The sequence below is a fragment of the Panthera pardus genome, unplaced genomic scaffold (assembly GCF_024362965.1).
Source record: "Panthera pardus isolate Hobbes unplaced genomic scaffold, ASM2436296v1 HiC_scaffold_15, whole genome shotgun sequence".
Classification (NCBI taxonomy): domain Eukaryota; kingdom Metazoa; phylum Chordata; class Mammalia; order Carnivora; family Felidae; genus Panthera; species Panthera pardus.
In genome coordinates this window covers 80,151,133-80,174,479 of record NW_026526710.1, presented here as the reverse complement: position 1 = coordinate 80,174,479, position 23,347 = coordinate 80,151,133, and positions in this window count along the sequence as shown.

Here is a 23,347-nt window from a genome sequence, read left to right as displayed (position 1 = left end):
TCTAGCTTTTTCATTGTTGTGTCATGAACATTTTCTGTTTTGCCCAGGCCTTAACAGTTGAAGGAACATGTATAGATTTACCTTCAGGGAGGGCTTGTCGGCTGCAATATTCTTACGGTTCCCTCACATCAACAATGCAAGTCTTTTCCTCTTTCAGAACTCCCACAGCACTTTGGTCCTAATCATATTTCGGGAGTGATCATTGTTGACCTTTCCATAAGCACTTCTGTATTTTCCACTTCCTTCTTTGCACCTGTGGTAGGCAGAGAAATGGTCCCCCAAGGATGTTCCTGTCTTAATTTCCAGAATCTAGAAATATGTTAGGTTACATGAAAAAATATGAGTAAGGTTGCAAACACAATTAAGTTGCTAACTCCAACTTTAAGATAGGGTTATGATCCTTTATTATCCAAGTGGGGCCAAAATCATCACAAAGGTCCTGGAAAGTGGAAGAGGGAGGCAAAAGAGGAGAATCAGAGCAAGATGTGGCTGAAGAAGCAAGGTCAAAAAGATGCAATGCCGTTGGCTTGAAGATGAGGAAAGGGGGTCATGTGCCAAGATATATGGATGGCCTCCAGGAATTTTAAAAGGCTAAGAAATGGAGTCGCATCTTGAGCCTACAGAAAAGAATGCTGACATCTTGAGTTTTAGCCCACTGAGACCCATTTTGGACGTCTGAATTATAGAACCGATAGAAAATAAATTTGTGTTGTTTGAAGACACAAACTTTGTAGTAATTTGTTCTGGCAGCCATAGAAAACTAATACAGTGCCCCCAATATATGTTAAGCTGTGTGTCCATTTAAGACAGCATTCTTTCATACTACAGTGCCCTGATTTGTTCATTCATATTTTCCCCAAGGATCGTGAATCCTATCAGGCCAGAAAGCATTATTATTTGTAATTCTAAGTTGGCAATACTGTAATTTTGGCTACACTTTGGCACTCAGTAAATAATTACTGATCGATTACTGATGCTTATAGCACAGAAGACAAATGCCCTGGGCTTTAAGACAAAAGAAACGTTGAGTTTCTCTGATTTTCAGACTCCTCATTTACCAAAATTATGTTCTTTGTGGTCATAAATTTGAATATCACAGTCCAGTTGGATATGAAATGGAAAACACTGTACAGATATAAGGTTTTATAGTTATCTAGCTTATCTGTTAGCTGTCTGTCACAGCCTTTCCCAACTACTCTGGTAAGTACTTCCAGGTTCAGACCGCGTCTACCTCATTCACCCACATCTCTTCTGTAGCATGCATTACACAGATTTCGTAATTATTGTTCAAAACATAGCTACATGTTTAAAAAGTTTTTTTAATGTTTATTTTTGGGGCAGAGAGAGAGAGGGAAACAGAATCCGAAGCAGGCTCCAGGCTCTGAGCTGTCAGCACAGAGCCCCACGCAGGGCTTGAACCCACAAGCTGTGAGATCATGACCTGAGCCGAAGTTGGATGCTTAATCGACTGAGCCACCCAGGCCTCCCCCAAAATAGCCACATATTTAAAGCAGCTTAATTAAATATAATTTGATAAAAGATGGGCAAAGAGGGTGCAATGACTTAGAGAGAATAGAAGTTTCATTGTTATTCTAAATGCTATTTCTTTCATGGCCATCTCTGAGATTATTCTAACAATGTGGTTCCTTTCTTGTCTTCGGTGTCTGCAGTATCATTCTTAGTACTTTCTAAAAGATGGGTAAGTGCTGGATGGTGACAATGATGTAATGATACAATTATATGATTTACTCAACTTCTATAAGTAAAAAAACAGGTTTCTGCTTGAATTACCCACACCCACAATCTTCTCTGATGTGCTATGTGGTCCAATGGGGCCATTTCTTCATTGCGCTTTAGCTAAGTTCTTACTGAGCATCTTCCGTCAGGGTTATGGCAACAGAAGGCAAAGTTTTGATGCAAATATGCAAAATGTTCAAGACACGGCCCTTCCATGAGTACCCCAGGCTTCCTTTCTGAATTCTTTTCCTTTACTGTGAAAATTCCATCTCCCATGAAGGTGTCTAGAATTCTCTTTTCTCCCCGATTTCCTCCAGTGCTGGAATCCGGACCAGAGAAAGTCACGCCTTTAAGCCTACCAGGTTACTTGGAGTTTTAGATTTTCAATTAACTCTGGGATGAAAGGATTTGGCCATGTTAGAAAGAATTTCAGCCATCATTGAGCAAGTTAGAAAAGCACATTTTGGAACCAGGGATCTAATTTTCTAAAATCTCATCACCTAGGCAGCAGCATATTCTGTGTGCTTCTGAACCTGGCTCTGTTATTCCTATTACTCAGTGCATCAGTTTCAAGACTTGAAATGTCTTTGACTGTAAGAAAATAAGGCAAGTTTCAACATATCATATCTTTGCAAAAATGAATTTTATAATGAAATTCCTTCTTATAGTACCTTAATATCAGCATTATTGTAAGATTTAATCAGTATATTAAAAAACAAAAACGCGAGATCTTTTAAGGATGACAGTTAACCACGGAAAACTATTTTCTGTTCCCTGTCCTGGTCTATCATAATAATGCTAGAGAAACATACCTGTTGACATATTTGAAAGGAAGAAGTATACGTGTGTGTGTGTGTGTGTGTGTGTGTGTGTGTGTGTGGAAGGGGCCTTGCTAAATGCTTTATGATAGAATAATGCGGACATATGAAATTAATTCAAAAACACAAGCAGTTTTACAATGCAGGTCATAAAAACCATACTTGATGAACAGTACTTGTTCAGAATTAATGTTCGCATTTTCTCAGACTTGTGTCTGTCGTTTGGATTGAAGTGACTTCACTCTGTATTTGCCAGTTCGCTTAACCTCTTGATTCGGTCCTATAATGTTGCGTCATTTTTCAAATGTTTAATCTCTCGCCTGCTTTTTGGCAGCAGTAGTTCACTGCCTAGGAAAAGTGCTGGAATATGTTACCGCATAAACACAATCTTCAAATTACTGAAGATTTTCCTTGGTAGTTTTATATTGCCTAGGAACCCTAACACACACTTCACATTTTGGGCCATTCCTAAATTTAACCGCTAAATTAGAAGTTACGCCTATTTGCTATGAATTGCATCGTTCAATATGTGAAAAATAACCTATAGGCTATTAAAAATAAACATGCTGAAACTTATTCCAAAAGCCGAATTAGTCATTGATAGCCTTGAGACTGGAAAAGGAGAGGAAACAGAGCCATTTAAAAGCTACTTATATCCAAATGTTTCAGTAATTATAGTTGGCTAGCATGAGTCATAATGGTTAAATACTTCATCACCGTTTTAGGATGTATAGACAAATAGAAAATCTCGCAGCAATCAACTTTATCAGCTACCATATTTTCTTTTTTTTTAAAGGTTTTATTTTTGAGTGATCTCTATATCCAACGTGGGGCTCAAACTCATAACCCTGAGATCAAGAGTCTCATGCTCCATGAGTGAGCCAGCGAGGTGCCCCCAGCTACCACGTTTTCTTATGAGTTTTCATAGTGGGGTTAATATTTGCCTGACTAATTACCTTTTTAAGTTCCACTAATCAGTGCCTAGTCCTTTTCTTTAAATTCCTTAGGTTCAGGGTACACACATGCTCAAAAAACACATAGCCAGAAGAAAAAAACTATTATGTACCTTAAATCAATACATTTGTTATCAAAATGGCATTTCACAATGAAACTACTTTAAGTCTTCAGTGTTAGCTGAAACCCAGAAATATAGATTATACATTTCAAAGGAGGATCCAAGACCTCTTTATAACTCTTACAAAGGTGATTCCTGCAAATATCATCAGTCAACCAAAGAGGATGGAAAGACTAAAAGAGTTGGAAATTAGGAAAAGATTCAGAAAGTTTTTCCTATACTGGGAATTCCTTCTCCCAGCACAGAGCCCAGCAGAAGGGGCTTCAATGGGATGACCTAATAGTTTGGTATTTCTTTCCTCAAGTTTCAAAGACATAGTGAACCAGTGTTCAATTCATGTCTTAAAAACAAACACATAAGGAGTTGGCTGTCTAGCTTGTGATGGCAGGAAAAGGAGGGATGTTACAGGTGTGCCCTTTCTGACTGTGAGGTCAGAAGTCATGTGAACACCTCCCATGGGTCATACGTGGAAACCGGCAGAGAGTTGTCTTGGATCCTGTCCAGGATGGCGTCTTGGAGTCAGTGAGGACCACAATAAGGAGGAGACAGAGAAAGGGGACAAGGGAGAGGACGAGCAGGAGCTAAGAACATAGCAGTGTGTGCTCAGATTCTCCCTGTAGGGGAGTGATGGAGCAGGTGTGCTAACCACCAATCCGAATAAATTGGTTCAATGGAGAAATTGACCGCTGTGAAGAACTGCCAAGGACAAGACCAGAATATGCAAGGGTTCCTCTCTTATTCTGACAGACTAAAATCCAGAGGTTCTAGAAATCAGAGTCTGTGAAGCAGAGTAGAAGCCCGAGGTGAAGAAGGAATGCGGTAACAACGTTGACTCTTTTACAACTGGCTTCTGTTAAGCCAGGGCTGGGTGGAGTTTCCTCAAAATGCAGTTTGAAGATTTATTTATAACTGGAATCAGAAATATTATTCATCTGAGACTGTTTTTGTTGCTAGAAATGACTGAAGGCCTTTTTATCATCTGAAAAGCGCTAGAGGAATCATGGGCAACTATTTTATTTATTGTCCAACAGCAGGAAAGAACTAGCCCTCTAAAATGAGTTATGATGGACCACGGCAGGAGAGGGAGACGAAATGCAGTGACTTTAAAATTCTACCCTATGCGGCCCTCTTTTTAAACCTGATGGAGCAAGTCAGGGGTTAAAAAATGAATGGATAAGTGAATGAACAAATGAATGAATGAATAAGCAAATAAAGTAAACAAAAGCAACTAGTAAGCACTTTTTCTGAATCCAGTTGCCTTTACTGGTAGACTTTATTTTTAGCTCTGTATGTTAACCTCTGAATTTTAGCCCATTTTTCTGAAATTATTACTTTACATCTTTCTACTTGACATTTCTTCAGACTGGGGTCTGTTTCTTATTAATTAAAAATAAATAAATAATGAGAGGAAACTTATGAAAACCAAAATTTCTAAAATGGCTTTTTGTATATTTATCTTGTTACATTTCCATGAGAAATAGAAACCATTTAAAGACAGAGAGGAAATTTAAGTGGCCCTAAATTCTGTGGCCAATTCCATTTTCAATTGGGGAGTATCATCCTGCACTTAAGCTGAACATGAACAACAGCAATGGTTACCATTGATCTCCCTACATTCACATCGTCAAAGGCCATGCTGGGGCTCAATCTGTTCATTATCCAGTTGTCAAATGGCTTCTAGCCATTTCAACACACAGAGCTAGGAAATACATGCATGTACATGTCTGACAGTCTATATATGTACATCTGTGCATCTATCTATCTATCTATCTATCTTCTATTTATCTGTCATCTATGTATCTACCTATCTATTGAGTTCATACTGATACCTCTGACCTTACTGCAATACCATAGGTACTTTGGTCTTCCTTCTTTGCTTAATTGTAACTTCTTTCTCCCACAGAGAAATTATTTCCCATCCTCACATACACATAAAATAGATTTGCTAACTAGATCACAGCATTTACGTACAGCCGTTGTTTTTAGCCTTGCGGTATCCAATTGAGGGACTGTTTTTAAAAAATACTTAGCTCAGTTCTTTTCTTGCCCAACACTTCCAGTAAGCTTATGTTATCAATTTGTAATAGAGTTAGGTTTACTTGCTAGTGTTTAGATTTCTTTTTTGGGTTTCTGCCAAACCAAATCCTGCTTGCTTTCCATATATATATATATATATATATATATATATATATATATATATACATATATATATATGTATGTATGTATATATATATAAATTAAATGCTCTTTCTTTCTCAGACTCATTTTCCCTCTCACATACAAAGCCTATGTGATCTTTATGAAAGGGCTGTGATATAGATTTTTTTACTTCAAGTTCATGACCTAAGCAAAATGATCTGCATTGGAATTGGTCAAAATGATGTGTTTAGCTGTCCGGTTAACCTGCCACGTAGATACTGAATAAGCATCATAATTGAAAATATATGTTTAAAATAAAGATGATGGATAGTAGTGATCCCCAGTTATTAAAAGGCTAAGAGAAACTTAATAGATGAATGAATCAATATTTTACCTTGGCTTATAAATCTTTCTTTTATCATGAATACTTGGTTCCTGTACAATTTTCTGTTTTATTTTCAGATGATGTTGTTTTCTGTTAGGACTGCATTTTGAGATCCTCTCCCTTCCCCAGTTCATATGTTGAAACCATGAATTCCAATAGGATGGTATTTGGAAGTAAGGGCTGTAGGAGACAATTAGGTTATGAGGGCAGGGCTTTTATGATGTGATTAGTGTCCTTAGAAGAAGAGAGACAAGAAGGGTCCCTGAGTGGCTCAGTCGGTTAAGCGTCTGACTTCAGCTCAGGTCATGATCTTGCAGTTCCTGAGTTTGAGCCCCATGTTGGGCTCTGTGCTGACAGCTCAGAGCCTGGAGCCTGCTTCGGATTCTGTGTCCCCCTCTCCCTCTGCCCTTTCCTGTCACTTATGCTCTGTCTCTCTGTCTGTCTCTGTCTCTCTCAAAAATAAATAAACATTAAAAAGAAGAAGAGACACAAAAAAGTTTGCTGTCTCCCCCTGCTCTCCATCAAGTGAAGTTGCAACAAAAAAAAATAGTCATCTGTAAACCAGAGAGAGGGTGCTCATTAGGAAACCAACCACATTGGCATCCTGATCTCAGACTTCCAACCTCCAGAACTATGAGAAATAAAACTTGGTTTGTGTAAGCCACTGAGTCTTTGGTATTTTTGTTAAAGCAACCCAAACTGACTTAGACAATTCATCGAATGGTCTCATTGCAGACCATCGTTGGGAAATCCAATCATGTAGTCATGCTCTGATGAAGTGCAGGAGATGAGAAACACAAAATTGAGGACTTAGCTTCTAGACAAACCTGCATTGGAAGACTTAAGAGATAGCCGAGAATTATTTTGTTGTTGGAGAAGTATAGAGTGCAAAGACATTGGGCTTCCCATAGAGAGATTGGGTCTGTCAGTCAGCAATGAAATAGTAAAGAAGAGAGTGAGAAAACAACTCGTGGTACATTTTGATAAAGGCCAACCACAGAAACTCCACGATGCATAGGGGTCAAGCTTAACCCCTATGATGGAAGCTTTTGGAGATATTACTGTCATGATCAATAAAGGAAGCTCAAATGATGGAGCTGTATTTTGATTTTTAACTGTGTTCCACATCAGAGAGTTTAACTGCGAAGGTGAAATGCCACTGCACAGGTATGGACATGAAATGGCTAGACAAATAGGCTTCTAACCCAGTGACAGGAAGTTCAAAAATGGTATAATGCGTTCTTTACTCTCAAAAGTGATTTGAAGGTTTTTTACTGGGAAAGAATAGCTCTAGGTTTGTGTGTGTGTGTGTGTGTGTGTGTGTGTGTGTGTGTGTGTTTATGTAAGTCTTGGGACAGTCTGGCTAAGTGCGATAGGGCTAATGAGTAGCGATGTGCTTTGGGAACTGTTTGAGAATGAGGATTAGAAATTGCTTAATTTAGGGGTTACATATAATATTATGAAATGTTACTCTTTGGGAATTAAGTACTAAGTTAATTGTTCTTTTAAAAATAATATTTTTTTTGTATGTGTATACCACATTTTCTTTTTTTTTTTTTTTTTTTTTAACGTTTATTTATTTTTGAGACAGAGAGAGAGACAGAGCGAGAGACAGAGCATGAACGGGGGAGGGGCAGAGAGAGAGGGAGACACAGAATCGGAAGCAGGCTCCAGGCTCTGAGCTATCAGCCCAGAGCCCAACGTGGGGCTCGAACTCACTGGCGGCAAGATCGTGACCTGAGCTGAAGTCGGACGCTTAACCGACTGAGCCACCCAGGCGCCCCTATACCACATTTTCTGTATCCATTCATCCATTCATGGATTTTAGGTTGCTTCCACATCTTGTCTATTGTGCACAATGCTGCATGCAGCAAGCGTGGAGTGCAGATATTTCTTTGAGATTCTGATTTCAATTATTCTGTGTATATATCCAGTAGTGCGATTGTGGGATCATATGGTAACTCTATTTTTACTTTTTTGGCTGCTTTTCACTGGGTTGACCATTTCCCTTACTGTGCAGAAGCGTTTTATGTAGTCCCATTTGTCTGTTTTAACTGTTGTTGTGAATTCTTTTGTTGCCATAGCCAAAAAATCACCGTCTAGACAAATGCCATAAGATTTTCTCCTTATTTTTCCTTCTAGGGGTTTTATAGTTTCAGGTCTTACATTTAAATCTCTAACATTCCACTTTAGAAAAGAGGGAAGTCTTGATATATGGGACAACATGGATGAACCCAGAAAGACATTATTGTAAGACAGAAGCCAGTCACAAAAGGGCAAATGCTGCATGATTCCACTTATATCAGGTACCGAAAGAAGCCAAACCCATTGAAACAGAGAATAAACTGGTGATTGCCAGAGACCAGGGAGAGGGTGAACTAGTGAGTTGCCATTCAGTGGGTGTAAAGTTTCAGTTGTGCAAGATGAGTAAGTTTTGAGATCTGCTGTACAACCCTGTACCTAAAGGTAACGATACCATATTGTGCACTTAATATTTTGTGAAGCTGGTAGACCTCATGTTAAGTGTTCTTGCCACAACAAAAATCAGTAAATAAAAATTGAAAATGTCTTGTTTGTTTGTCTTTGTATTCTGTGTGCTTAGGAAAAGAACATCTTAAATGTGGCAAGGTTCATTAGGTTGTGACTACTCCTATGTACATTAAACTAATCTGAAGGTAAGGTTACTTTTGATTTTTTCTTTACAATTAAGCCTGAAAGTAGGCAAAGTAGCATATGGGTCAGAATTGTATGATAGGATTGTATGATAAATAGGAAATAAACTATTATTGTATTTAAAAATTTTAATGCCATGAAGCAGTTTAGAAGTTACCGGATGAGTGACACAATTTGTCATGTGTAATTTATTAATTTAATTTTTTAATTCACCTGGAATTTATTTTATTCCATCAAGTGAAGTTAGACTAACTTGAATATGCCTTTCCAGAAGGATAAACAATTCTATCTGTACTATTTTTGAGTAGCCTATCTCCTTTCCATTAATCTATGCTTCATTTTACACATATTATGCCGTATTAACTTGAGAAAAGGAAGTTTCGCAGTGATTATATGGAAGAACTCTCCCTCAATATTACAATTACTCTTCTAATCATCTCGCAGTTCCACCACCACCTGTCACCATAAATTCCATCTCAACAGAAGAGTGACAGTCATTCTAATAGATCATTTGGTGTGGATGGTGGTGGTGGTGGTGATTATTTTCTTTTTAGTTGAATAGCTTTGAAAATTCAGCTCTTTGTATGTCTTTAGCTCCATGTTTTCTAAGGGAGAAAAAATTCAGACTAACTGAAAAGTCCTCTGGCACTCACTTAACTCTTAAGGAGTAATCTCTCAATCTCTTTCTTAAATTCACCTCAATAAACAACACGATTAAAGACATGCAATGTGCAAATATGGCAATTTCTCCGAATTCCTCCTTCAGTTTTCCAGCTTGGCCTTGGAGGGATGTATACCTATGACCCCCAAGCTCGCCAAGAGCAGCCCCACTTACAGCTGCTCTGAACGTCATCTTGTGATTGAAACATATGCCCCCGGTATTGGTATCAGGGCTATTGCTATAGTGAAGCCATTTCTTTTCTGTTACTTTTCACTTGAATGACCACGTGTTTTATTTTTATCCAAAATAAGAGCAACACACTTTTAGAATTCTTCTTCAAGGTCAGGTAAAATTCCTAGTCCTGTACTCCAAAGTTGTCCACAGGCAACTTGATGGATTGACTCTCTTCTAGGACGTTGTCCTTGTCTGTTAAATTTATAACATCAGGTATGAAGTGACAAGTCTTTTATGCATGGAAAAGGAAGAGAGCTAAGCCTTATGAAGATCCATTACAGTTTAAAAGTTTCTGTGCATCCAGGGACTTAGGGCACAGAGGGATGGATAGCCTTGGGAAAATGAAGGGCGAGGAGATGCATGCTGAACGTCATGTCACTAAGAAGGTGATGGAGGGATCAGTGACACATTTTGGATTGTAAAGACATATAGCCCCCAAATAGGTGACCTTCTCCAACTCAGTCATCATATGACCAGAAAACTGTTTACTCCAGTAAAGGGAAAATTTTCCAGGAAATTTTTCGCTAGTGCTTCAAGTGTCTAAAACAGGGAATGTAACCTGAGACCTGTGCCAAGATTAATAGAACTACGAGAAAAACCTCAGGGAATTGAGGCAAGGCCATACTTTCTTTACATGTACAAATAATTCTCATTTAGGAAAAGAGAATTTGGCCTCCTGTAGGATTCTACCGGAACCTAAATAGTTGACCGAGCATTACTAGGTGATTTTTCAACCTATATTACACGTTAAACTGGCAGGTACATTATGTGTCTTGCAGCAAGGTTGATTTACCCCAACAGAGTGATATATGCCCTCAAAATATCTCCTTATTAAATGGAAGCTGTATAAATACATTTGGTACCCAGGGTCACTGAAAACACATTTCTTAAATGAGAAAATTCCTCAAACACCCATGTAATAAACCTGTGGTTCTAAAAATCTGAGCTCATCAAATAGACACATTCAGGAGTTTCAAAAGAAGTCTCTTGTGATTATAAGACCTGACAGAAAATAGCAATACTTCTCTTTTATTCATAGACATCTTTGCAAAGAACTATTTTAGCATACTGGGCATTCACAGGCATGACCTCAGAAAAGACAGCCTGGACATGAATTTGAGCAGAATGTTGATTGTCCAATTTGTCTGGAAGGCGAGTTAGCATGTTGTCAGAAGCTACACCTGCCACCGGGAAAGTCCACAAATATGGTTGAAGAGAGGTAGAAATGATAGAAAGAGGCACAGTGGGTGGAATACACTAGTTGCCTGCCACCCAAGGCAATAATGATTACTGTCTCTTGGCCACTGAGGAGCAAATTATAACCCAGGCCTGGGTGATTTATAAACAATGAATTGATTAAGAAAGGCTTGTTTTCCCCTAAATGCTCAGGGATAACTTCCCAGTGACAGTGCATGGTTATTCCGGCCAGCCCTTTCTGGTTGGCCTGTGAATTTTACAGGTCATGAGCTGGTGTCTTATGATTTCATACTTTCTAAAGTATCCTCATCGTAAATAAATAATCCTATATCAAGCTAAGATAATACGAGCTATATCTTTCCTTTTCAACGCCAAATAATCTAACTTGCATACTTGAAGTAGAACAACGATTTTTTTTTTAGATATTAACAAGTGATTGACATCACATTCCTAGACCCTGCTAACGTAGGTGCTGCATCTGCAAAAGGAGGGGCTGTCATTAGCCCAGGGAAGTTGTCAGGCACAGCAGCAATCGCTGTAGCACATTCCCAGCAACTAAATGCATAATAATGACTTCAAGAAAGATGTCAGGTTTTCTTTTTCTCCATTTTTAGGCTAAATCTTGGAAAACAGAGGGAGAGGGATTTAATGTTAACACAGAAAATGTGTGTGTTGAGTTTTACCCTATACCTAACCCTCTGAGTTGAGTGATGAAATGAAGAGACATCGTAATATAAATCTTGAACTGTTGAGGAATCTGAGAGGAACAGAAATAGTGCTATGTGTCACACAGTATAAATAAACAATGGCAGATGGGTTTCAGAGAGAGAGATTCCCTCTATCATGCTGAAGCAGTATAGAACGGAAATGTCAATGTGGTATCTTCAGTGTGTTATTCCAGACGAAGGCAAGTCTCTAATGGCTGTAGAATGCCTAGATATGTTAGAGACTAGAGGATGTCAATGGTTTTGGCCCTCCCTAGCCGAGATCTCTGGAGCACAGAAGCTTGGGGAAGAGTCCAGAGGATTCAGGTCAATGGCAAAGTGGACGTGTAGTGCATTATTTAGTAAAAAACCTGCCATGGAATAAGAATTCGAAGCAGATTCTGGGAGGAGTCGTGCTTTTCATCAGGCCTGGAACTGATGTCATCACTGCTTATATGTCTTACTAAATGTGCCCCTCCTTCAAACTTAGAATCCATGGCGATAACTATTCAACTAAATGAAAAACAAAAAGCAAAAGTTAAGTAACTTTCTATTTAGTCAATTGAGCTGGATCTTTTATTTTATTTATTTTTATTTCTTACTGAAATATAATTAACATACAATGTTATATTAGTTTCAGGTGTGCATATTGATTTGACAATTCTATATATTTCTCAGTGCTCATCGTAAGTGTAGTCACCATCTATCACCATACAATGTTATTGAGTATATTCCCATTGACTACGTTTCATATTTATGATTCATTTATTTTATACCTGGAAGTTTGTACTTAATCCTCTTTACCTATTTTGCCCATTCCCCCATCCATCTCTTCTCTGGCAACCCCCAGTTTTTTCTCTATTTAAGAGTCCATTATTTTGGTTATTTGTTCATTTGTTTTGCTATACTGTAGTTGAACCTCAAAACTGTACAAGATAAAATTATCCATGGTTATTCCTCTCAGCAACCATTGTTGCACAATCATAATTTAATAACAAAATAAATAATAAAAATCAAACCATTATAAGTTATATTAAAAATCAAATGAATAATTAGATCTCCACACTCAGATAGGACCACACTTAGGAGAAGGGTGGCTTAGGCAGATACCTGGAGAGCAGGGGAATTAAGATGCTCTCTTGAAGTCACGATCCACTGTTGAACCACAGGAATGTTTCAACAATTAAGCGGCGTCGGGTGGCTCAGTCGGTTAAGCATCCGACTTTGGCTCAGGTCATGATCTCATGGTTTGTGGGTTTGAGCCTCGCGTCGTCTCTGTGCTGACAGCTCGGAGCCTGGAGCCGGCTTTGGATTCTGTGTCTCCCTCTTTCTCTGCCCCTCCCCTGCTCACGCTCTGTCTCTCAAAAAAATAAATAAATAAACATTAAAAAAAGAAGAAGAAGAAGAAGAAGAAGAAGAAGAAGAAGAAGAAGAAGAAGAAATGACACAATTAATAGTATCTTCCTTGTAATGCCATATTGTATAATTTTAACTTTGGGAAAGTAGTGTATATATGCTTTTGTCATCTTTAACATTGTGTACCTTACATCGGTCCCAAGGTGGTCCCTGTACGTTTTGTGCTTCCAGTACTTACTGCAAAGTGGTAATTTAGGCCTGACATGTCTCAGCAAAGTGCCCTTCCACAATGTCGTCCCTTTCCATACACGCAGGAATGGGAACATGGATTTTATGTTTTCTAGAAGCTAGAATAAAGAGTAAGCAAAGAAAGGAGGATTGGTCAATGTCAGTGGTTGCCAATGAACAGTGTCATCCACAGGAGCATTAAGTAGTGATGTCCAGGCTTCCTGCCTGAATAATAACATGGATGTCATTTAGAAAAGAGGAGGAAACAACAGGTGAGAAAGGTGGTAAGGGAAGATGTTTGTTTTAGACACAATGTGGACACGTGAACTGGAAATGTTAAGAAGAAGGTAGTTGAATATGAGTCTGGAAATTAAAGGCTTCTTAACTTTTAGCACAGCATGAATCACTGAATCACTTTCAACAGTGTGATAACAGATATTTCTCCAAAGACACACAGATGTCCAACAGACTCATGAAAAACTGCTCAACATCACTCGTCATCAGGGACGTGCAAGCCAAAACTACAATGAGATATTACCTCACACCTGTCAGAATGGCTAACATCAAAATACAAGGAACAACAAGCTTTGGCGAGGATGTGGAAAAAAAGAAATCCTTGTACACCATTGGTAGGAAATCAGCCACTGTGGAAAATAGTATGGAATTTCCTCAAAAAATTAAAAATAGTAATACCATCTGATCCAATAATTCCCTACTGGACATTTATCCAAAGAATACAAAAACACTAATTTGAAGGAATATATGCACCCTTATGTTTATTGCAGCGTTATTTACAATAGCCAAAATATGGAAGCCCCCAGAGTGTCCACTGATAGATGGGTACATAAAGCAGATACTACTCAGCCATAAAAAAGAATGATATCTTGCCATTTGCAGCAACAAGGATGGATCTAGAGAGGACAAGGCTAAGTGAAATAAGTCAGTCAGAGAAACCTCAATGCCGTATGATTTCACTCCTATGTGGAATTTAAGAAAAAAAACAAAGAAAAACAAATTGACCAGCCAAAAAATAGACTCTTGCCTATAGATGACAAACTGGTGGTTTCTAGAAGGGAGGTCGGTGGTGGGGGGTGGCGGGGAGGGATGGGTGAAATAGGTGACAGAGATTAAGAATACGCTGATGATGATGAGCACTGAGTTATGTATAGAATTGTTGAATCACTATATTGTACACCTGAGACTCATGTAACACTGTATGTTAACTAAACTGGATTTATAAGTAAATGATCAACCGATCAATCAATCCATGCAGAAAACCAAATAAATGAAATAAATAACCAAATAAATATATAATATAAAATCTCTCAATAATTTTTATTTGTAGTTATTTAATTAATTAAAAACTTTTTAAATGTTTATTTATTTTTGAGATACAGAGAGAGAGAGAGACAGAGCACAAATAGGGGAGGGACAGAGAGAGAGGAGACATAGAATCTGAAGCAGGCTTTGAGCTGTCAGCACAGAGCCCAACACGGGGCCTAAACTCACGAACCATGAGATCATGACCTGAGCTGAAGTCAGACGCTTAACCAGCTGAGCCACCCAGGCACCCCTCAGCAATTTTTAAATTGATTATATGTTGAAATCACAATATTTAAATATACTGAGTTCGGTAAAATATATAACTAAAAACGACTGTGATAACTTCTGAGATCTACTCTCCCCATTTAGGTCAAGTATTACTTTCTAATATCAAGAAGAAAGCAAGGAAGTCAGGGAGAGAGACAGAATAGGAGGGAGGAAACAGGAAGTTATTAAGGTAGGATTTTAAGAAGGAAAGAAAGCAATGCTGGGAAGAATATACCTGAATTGCATTTAAAAAACATTTTTTAAACATTTTTTGATTTTATTTTTGAGAGAGAGAGAGTGAGTGGGGGAGGGGCATAGAGAGAAAGAATGAGACACAGGATCTGAAGCAGGCTCCAGGCTCTGAGCTGTTGGCACAGAGCCTTACGTGGGCCTCGAACTCACAGACCATGAGATCATGACCTGAGTCGAAGTCGGATGCTTAACTTAAGGCTGAGCCACCCAGGTGCCCCCGAACTGCAGTTTTTGTAGGAAAATTATTTGGGGATTATTATTTTTATTTTTAGTGATGAAATGCCGAAAAAATCTTTAGATTATGACCGGATAAAAGGTAAATATTTTAAATTTAAAAATATGCATTTTGGAAGTGACTAATGCAAATATTTACATTCTGTTATATACTTATATGTAAGTTTACCTAGAAAAGTTTTCACATCTTATATGCAATGTGTTCTCATCGGAGATAAAATAAATACATTTGAAATACTTAAAGGCAAATAAAATCTTAAAGGAGCTATTTTATAAATTATATATACATATGTATATATATATATATATATACATATGTATATATACTGGTATACAAACACAGTCTTTCTGCTGAATGACAACTTTTTAATCAGTTGAGGTGATGGTATTATATTGAGCCACAGAAATGGGACAGTTATGCTTGTTTACTCAACCTAGATCAGACTGAAAACAATATTAAAAATCTCACAAAATCCTCACCTAGTACCTTTTTCCTCTTGCATAATATTTTAATTTTAAGTATTACTGTTTTTCATTTCCATAGAATGTGTGTATTTAATAGAAAAGTAATTAGTGGGGCGCCTGGGTGGCTCAGTCGGTTAAGCGTCCGACTTTGGCTCAGGTCATGATCTCGAGGTTTCTGAGTTCAAGCCCCGCATCAGACTCTGTGCTGACAGCTCAAAGCCTGCTTCAGATTCTATGTCTCCCTCTTTCTCTGCCCCTCTCCCACTTGCACTCTCTCTCTCTCTCTCTCTCAAAATAAATAAACAATAAAACATTTTTTTTTTAATTTTTTTTCAACATTTTTTAATTTATTTTTGGGACAGAGAGAGACAGAGCATGAACGGGGGAGGGGCAGAGAGAGAGGGAGACACAGAATCGGAAACAGGCTCCAGGCTCCGAGCCATCAGCCCAGAGCCTGATGCGGGGCTCGAACTCACGGACCGCGAGATCGTGACCTGGCTGAAGTTGGGCGCTTAACCGACTGCGCCACCCAGGCGCCCCAAAACATTTTTTTTTTAAATAAAAAAAGAAAAAGCAATTACTAAGTTCATATTTGAAACTTTTATTGTTTTTAAACTCAGAGAAAATGTTTTGCCATTAATTAAAATTACAGGTCAATAGTTTTCAAACATTAGAATATCCAGATGGTCTTTAGTATGTTTGTAGGTCCTATAAGAAAAAGTGGAAACAATCATCACTCTGCATAAAGAGGTTTGATAGGTGTTCAGAAGTGCCTGCCCCGGGGTCTAATTTCATGTTGCTTTATGACATTCCTCTTTTGGGATGAAAAATGTCTCAAATTTTTCAAACATTAATGGTGACTATCACATTACATTTGATTATTAGATTTCTTCTTTTTTTTCATATATTGACATTGATTAAGCGCTTAATATGTTCAAGATATGAGAGCTAGGGTACTGGGGACTAAGGTAGTCAATTATAATAAATACACTATTTTAATTAAAAAAAAAAAACAGCAGAGATATCCAAAGTCCTAGAGAAGTTAAGGAAAAAAGAGAAATTAATTTTGATACGGAATATAGAAATTATAGACGGGATTTTATGTGAGTGCTATAAGCTTTGGATAATTGAAGATAGATAAAATGTATTCTAAGCATTTAAGAATGAAGGAATAGTTTAAGCCAAGTTATAGAAAATGGAAAGTATATGGTGCATTCAGGATGAAATGTAATTGCCTAAGACTGGAATATAAAATACATTGATAGGCTGAAGGACTAGATGAAAGGTTTGCTGACCCAGTTTGGGAACTTTGTGAAGAATTAGAATTTTATTGTGCTCATAGTGGTGAATGACTTTTTTTTTTTTTTTTTATTAACAATTGACCAACACTCTCCAAGTTGGTAACATACTCAGTAAAATGTCCATCACTATAGTGCCACCCATTTGTAGAATGTGGCCCCACTGCCATTTTCTGATACTACACTTGATCTAACCAAATGGCTGAGAAGTGATCCATTTTCTCAATTATGATATTGCCTTCTTGGTTCCTTCACAGTACAGAGCAGTCCTATTGAATTGTAAGCATGAGGTGAGATGGACCCTTTGTATAACAACATCTAATCCAAGTCATAATGGGTGAACTTCATGGAATAAAAATTACATCTTGAAAGCGTTGTATAAAAAAGATAAACTAGCAAATAAAAACCTTATGATAACCCACACTTTTCGATTTGGTAAAGACCAACATGCAAAACCAGTTCTAAGCACACGAAGTTGACTTTCAAATAATTGACTTCCAAATGATTAAAGCTCTTTCAATTGCAGAATAATCTCTTATTCTATTAATAAAAATGACTAAATGAGTAAAAAGCACTAATTACTGAGTCCAAACATATTTGGAATTACCGCTTTCACCCGGGGCAAAAAGCAGCCTTTTAGTCCCCCGCCGCCCAAGGAGGATATTAAATGAGAGAAATTACCAATTATTCTTTGTAAGGGCCATCATTGGCCAAAGTCTAAATGAGGCTGAGACTTCAGAAAATAATAATTCCATTGGGGAGTGGAAGAATGACAGACATTGTATGTTTTCATCATTTAAAAAAATTATTTCTCACTGGAGAGAAAAATTAAATGTTATTTTTCTCATATCATAGTTAACTCCGTTGTAATTAAAATATTTGACATGCTTTAAAAGTTTGTGCATCAGTAGGGTGAGAACCTGGTAAGTGAAATTCAAAAGTTTTACTTTAAGGCGATCTCATTGAATTGGCTCACAAGATTTGTGCTAGTAAATGTTAATGGGAAATTTTCTATGAAACTCTTAGGCTTACTATTTAAACAATAAGGAACACATTAATGCCTGTTTTCTGACAAAATTTTAAAGGTATCACAGTATATGCAGAAACATCATATTAAAAATTGTGTTAACACCCCAGAATGATACTGTTAGTTCCTTAGGTGTGTAAAGTTAAATGAATGATTTAAATATTTATTTAATGTTGCCTCTTATATAAAGAAGGAAGCAAAAAGGGACCTGAGGATAAGACGATGTAATACAATTTTAAGTCCTTATCTTTTTTATTACTGTTTCTCTTTCAAAAATAGTGCTAACAAGTTACATTTCTTCTAAAAAGAAACACCCAGTTTACATACACGTTTCCTTCCCCCTGGCATTTAAAATCCCTTGTTTTTATTTGTTTTGGCTTGTACTGCTTTCTTTCTCTCCAAATCATCTATAATGCAAAGCCTGTCATAATGGCATGGAATGTGTGTCTTAGAACATAAACCATTTTAGAAATATCTTTGTAGCCAAAGATAAAATGAAGCATAAAAAGCATGTAAATTGATTTAACATTCCCCCCCAAATAATAGCATTCTAAAATCCTGAATCTACTATTGTGCATGCTTTGGGCTTAGAGGATTCAAGAGGTAAAAGGAGATGCCATTGCTCAAATTTATTCTTCACCTTTTTAATTCATTTTTAGACAATATGATTGTTTGCCTTGTGCATAAAGAACCTCAAAGAGGAAGATCTTTTTAGAATTAAATGTATTTGGACAAATGCCATTGTCATCTTAGAAAGAAATAGAAAAAAAGAAACATTTTTTTCTAGAATTTTATATGTAGGTACATAATCTTGCTAGGATTAAATAAAAACACTGATAAACATGTGAGAGAACCTGATCTGGTAACATATTGATCTGAAATTCTGAGATAGTCCATGATGAAGGTGGAGTTGAGATGTATTTGCAAATTTCAAACAAATTTTACTGTGAAGAAATCTATGACGTAAGGAGTTTTGCTGTCATAAAGTATTATCAAAATTCACATGTGAACTGAATTTTGTTCAAAGGTCAAGCCAGTCAAGATGGAGCTTGGAACGTAACATTAGGTAGCAAATGTGCTAAAATAACTCTAGTTTCATTTTGACTTTATGCTAGAACTGTGTTCATTTGCTCACCGAGGCTGGTATCTGCATTGAACTCAGTTGGCAATGGGTTGAACTAAGTGTTTTTTGAAACCAAAGCTCTGGATACTGAAAAAAAAAAAAAAAAAAAGCCAGTTGCAAGGTATTTATTGGGGGAAAAGAACAGGTTGAAGGCAACTGCTGTTAATGAATTCCTAAGCAAAAATCAAAGAAAAATCCAGGTCTGTTCAGATAGATAATGAAGGCTGTAATTAGTGCTAGTCAAAAAAAGCAATAGAAAAGCCCCAATGCAAATATTAGCAAAGCTTAACTCATTTAGTGGACACTTATTTAATGCCTCCTAGTATTTTGCTAGGCAACTGGGAGAGCAGGACTGATCAAAAGAAATAAGGTCTACTTTCTCATCAAGTCTGCTTATCCAGGTGAAAAAAATCCATCTTGTGGAACACAGACCATCAGAAGAGAAGTACTGTTTACTTCTAGAAAGCTTGGGGGGTCAAATCAGCAGCGTTTCAGACGAGCAAGGGAGATAAGCCAAACGTCCACTACTGGTAGATTGTTGGAAAAAGTGAGTCTATGAATACCAAAGCAAAATATGGTCATTAAATGTGAAAATTATTGATCTAAGATTCTGTTCATGCATCCTGTAATCTAATAGTAATAAAAGCAATGGATGTGTAATGTCGAGTGGGATTGGCCGAATCTACAAGTATGCATTATGTGGATTAGAGGCCAAGCATAAAGTGAAAAAAGAGCCCAAATGACAAAAACAAAGCTTGTATTGGCATGTATACAAACAATAACCATGAATGAATGAATGAGAACGACCTAGCGTGTATTGATTAAGTACCTACCGTGGGATCAGTAATGTGTCAGATGCTACGGCAACCTTATTCGCTATAAGACAAACTTATAGAATAATATAAAATACAATAGTAAGCATTTAGTGTGGACACAAATCAAAATAGAGATATTCAGAAAGGAAGAGGCCAGGATTTTATGAAATATTAGAGAAGGATGTATTGGATGTGTGAAGTGGCCCGAGGAGGGTCCTCATACTTGAAGGATTTGAAATGCTAGACTTGAAACAAGGGACGGAGGGAAGGAACCAGATGAGCCAAAGACTGAAAAGTATACGCAAGGCCATTAAAAGTTTTGTTTTTCTTAACGTTTTATTTATTCTTGAGACAGGGAGAGACAGAGCATGAACAGGGGAGGGTCAGAGAGAGGGAGACACAGAATCTGAAACAGGCTTCAGGCTCTCAGCTGTCACCACAGAGCCCGATACGGGGCTCGAACTCACGGACCGCAAGATCATGACCTGAGCCGAAGAGGGCCGCTCAGCTGACTGAGCCACCCAGGCGCCCCATGTGCAAGACCATTAAAACCAGCTTGTCAGTTAGGAATTTGATTTGGAGTTGTATGCAATTAAACAGGAAGCTGAGTGAGGGACCATGGGGCATCAAATGGGGGCAAGAAGGGTCTGGACTTGATTTATAACAGAAAAAAAAAAACCATAGAAGTAAATTAGATACATGGAAAAAGTGAAACCGAAACAAGATTAGTCTGAAACGTAGACTCAAGTTGGGGAGAAGGTTTAGACAGAAAAAGAGTTGCTGATATTCACCTAAAGTAAGTGGGGGCAGATTTAAACAAAAGAAAACAAAAATCTTAGAAATAAAATTCAAATTGGTATCTATTATAGCAACATGAAGATTAAAGTAAAAAAGACCTACCACTAGTATATTTCAAAATGCAGCAAATGAGCCTAAAATATATATAAAACCGCTTCCAGTAAAAATGCATTAAGATATTATAAACAAATCTTAAAAATGCATTAAATGGGTCAGTTACATGGGATGATTAAGCACGGACTCAAGAGCAATACATCCTGTAATTTAGCATACTTTATATTGCCTTTCTTGTGTGTATAATTATGAACTCCTAGATTCAGTATTTTCTCAATTAACTGAAATCTGTATTCGTTTTTGGATGCTGACACTATCAACACTTTGTTCAGTGGGAGTCCGCTTCTGTATTTTTGATGTGATTCCATTAACCTTGGAAATATATCTTGCTTTCTGGTACCCGAACCTGTTACTGTCTCGCCTTGGGCAGATGGAATTATCCAGATCTTCAGAGAGCTCTTGTTCTTTTTAGTGGACAATGATATCGAGACTTAGGATGATGTTGTCCCTAGGTCATTTCAGTCGATGGAGGAAAGAGTCACGGGAATTGAAGTTTAAACAATTTTTTTTAAATTTATTTTTGAGAGAGACAGAGAGCAGGGAGGATCACAGAGAGAGAGGGAGACAGAAAATCCAAAGCAGGCTCTAGACTCTGAGCTGTCAGCACAGAGCCCGATGTGGGGGCTTAAACCCAAGAGCCGTGACATCATGATCTGAGCTGAAGTTGGACGCTCGGCCAACTGAGTCACCCGGGTGCCCCGAGCTATTTTTCTTTTAAAGCTTATTTATTTATTTTCACAGAAAGAGGGGTAGGGAGAGGCAGAGAGAGAGAGAGAGAGAGAGAGAGAGAGAGAGAGAGAGAAAATCCCAAGGAGGGTCCACACTGTAAGCATGGAGCCCCATGTAGGCTCAAACTCATGAACTGTGAGATCATGACCCAGGCTGAAATCAAGGGTTGGATGCCTAACGGACTGAGCCACCCAGGTTCTTGGATAATTGTATTCTTTTAAAAACATGAATTCTGGAGCGCCTGGGTGGCTCAGTCGGCTGAGCGTCTGACTTCAACTCAGGTCATGATCTCACGGTTCGTGGGTTCCAGCCCCGAGTTGGGCTCTGTGCTGACAGCTCAGAGCCTGGAGCCTGCTTCAGATTCAGTGTCTCCCTCTTTCTCTGCCCTTCCCTGCTCATGCTCTGTCTCTCTCTCTCTCAAAAATAAATAAACATTAAACAAAATTCTTTATTTTTTTTAATGTTTATTTGTTTTTGAGAGAGAGAGAGTGTGTGCAAGTGAGTGGGGGGAGGGTAGAGAGAAAGAGGGAAACAGAGAATCCCAAGCAAGGCTCTGAGCTGCCAGTAGAGAGCTTGACTCAAACTTGATCTCATGACTGTGAGATCATAACCTGGGTCAAAATCAAGAGTTGGACACTTAACCAACTGAGACACTTAGGTACCCCAAAGGATTGTTACTTTAACTACAAGAATTCCTAGTGTGAAATCCAAAATTTCAGAGGACATTGGACAAATATACATACCCATTTCTGTGATAAAGTCTTACTTCCACAAATTTATTAATAATGTTAGGAAAAATAAGCAAAGTATATATGTAAACACTATATAAATAAATTTTTATTTTGTGGATTCTATAGATTCTGTTTATAGATTCACATTTTCAAACTATTATTAGTTTGTAAAATTCTAAGTCAGTTAAACGCTAAAACATTTAATGACAATTCTAAATCCCTATTACATTGATGTAAGAATTTATGCACTTTTTTTAGTCAAGAAATGAAATTCTTGAAAGACAACAATGTATACTTTGTCTCCAATTCCCAATTTTGTATTACTAGCAATTGTGCTCAAAACACAAAATATTCTTCTAAGCCAAGTAAGATAAAACATTGAACTTTTTGGTTTTGTTATACGATACGTACTTTAACCACGTTTTCAAATTTAAGCGGAATTTAATATTTACCTTCAAAATTAGAAAATGTGTTATTGAAAAACAAGAGAATCAAACAATTTTTTGACCAAAAGAGGGAGGTTGAAGATGTTGATCCCCTTCTAAAACCTGGGATTTTTCTATTAGAAGATTTAAAACTGGCTCATGAAAAAAATGAAGACCTTTTAGCCTTAGTTAATCCTCTTACCACTTTCTTGGCTGGTAGCCTGGTCTCATCAGCCCATTAGTTAAATTTCTTTCCAAATATAAGATTGTGCTTTTCAAGGGAGGGCATTTTTCGTTAAGTTTAATTCCTATCATTTCTAACTTCATAAAAGTGACTCACAGCCATTCTGTCCTTTTAGCTAGAAACACGCACGTGTAAGCAAAGAACATAGACACAAGTCTTCATATTTCTACCAGCAGAATGTCTTGTTTTCCCTTTTTAAAAAAACCGTTTGTGGAAGCAGCTGTGCTCACATCTTCAGCTTGGCTTTCCATATCCATTCTGCCCTCTCCACCTTGTCTCGCCTCAGGACGCTGAC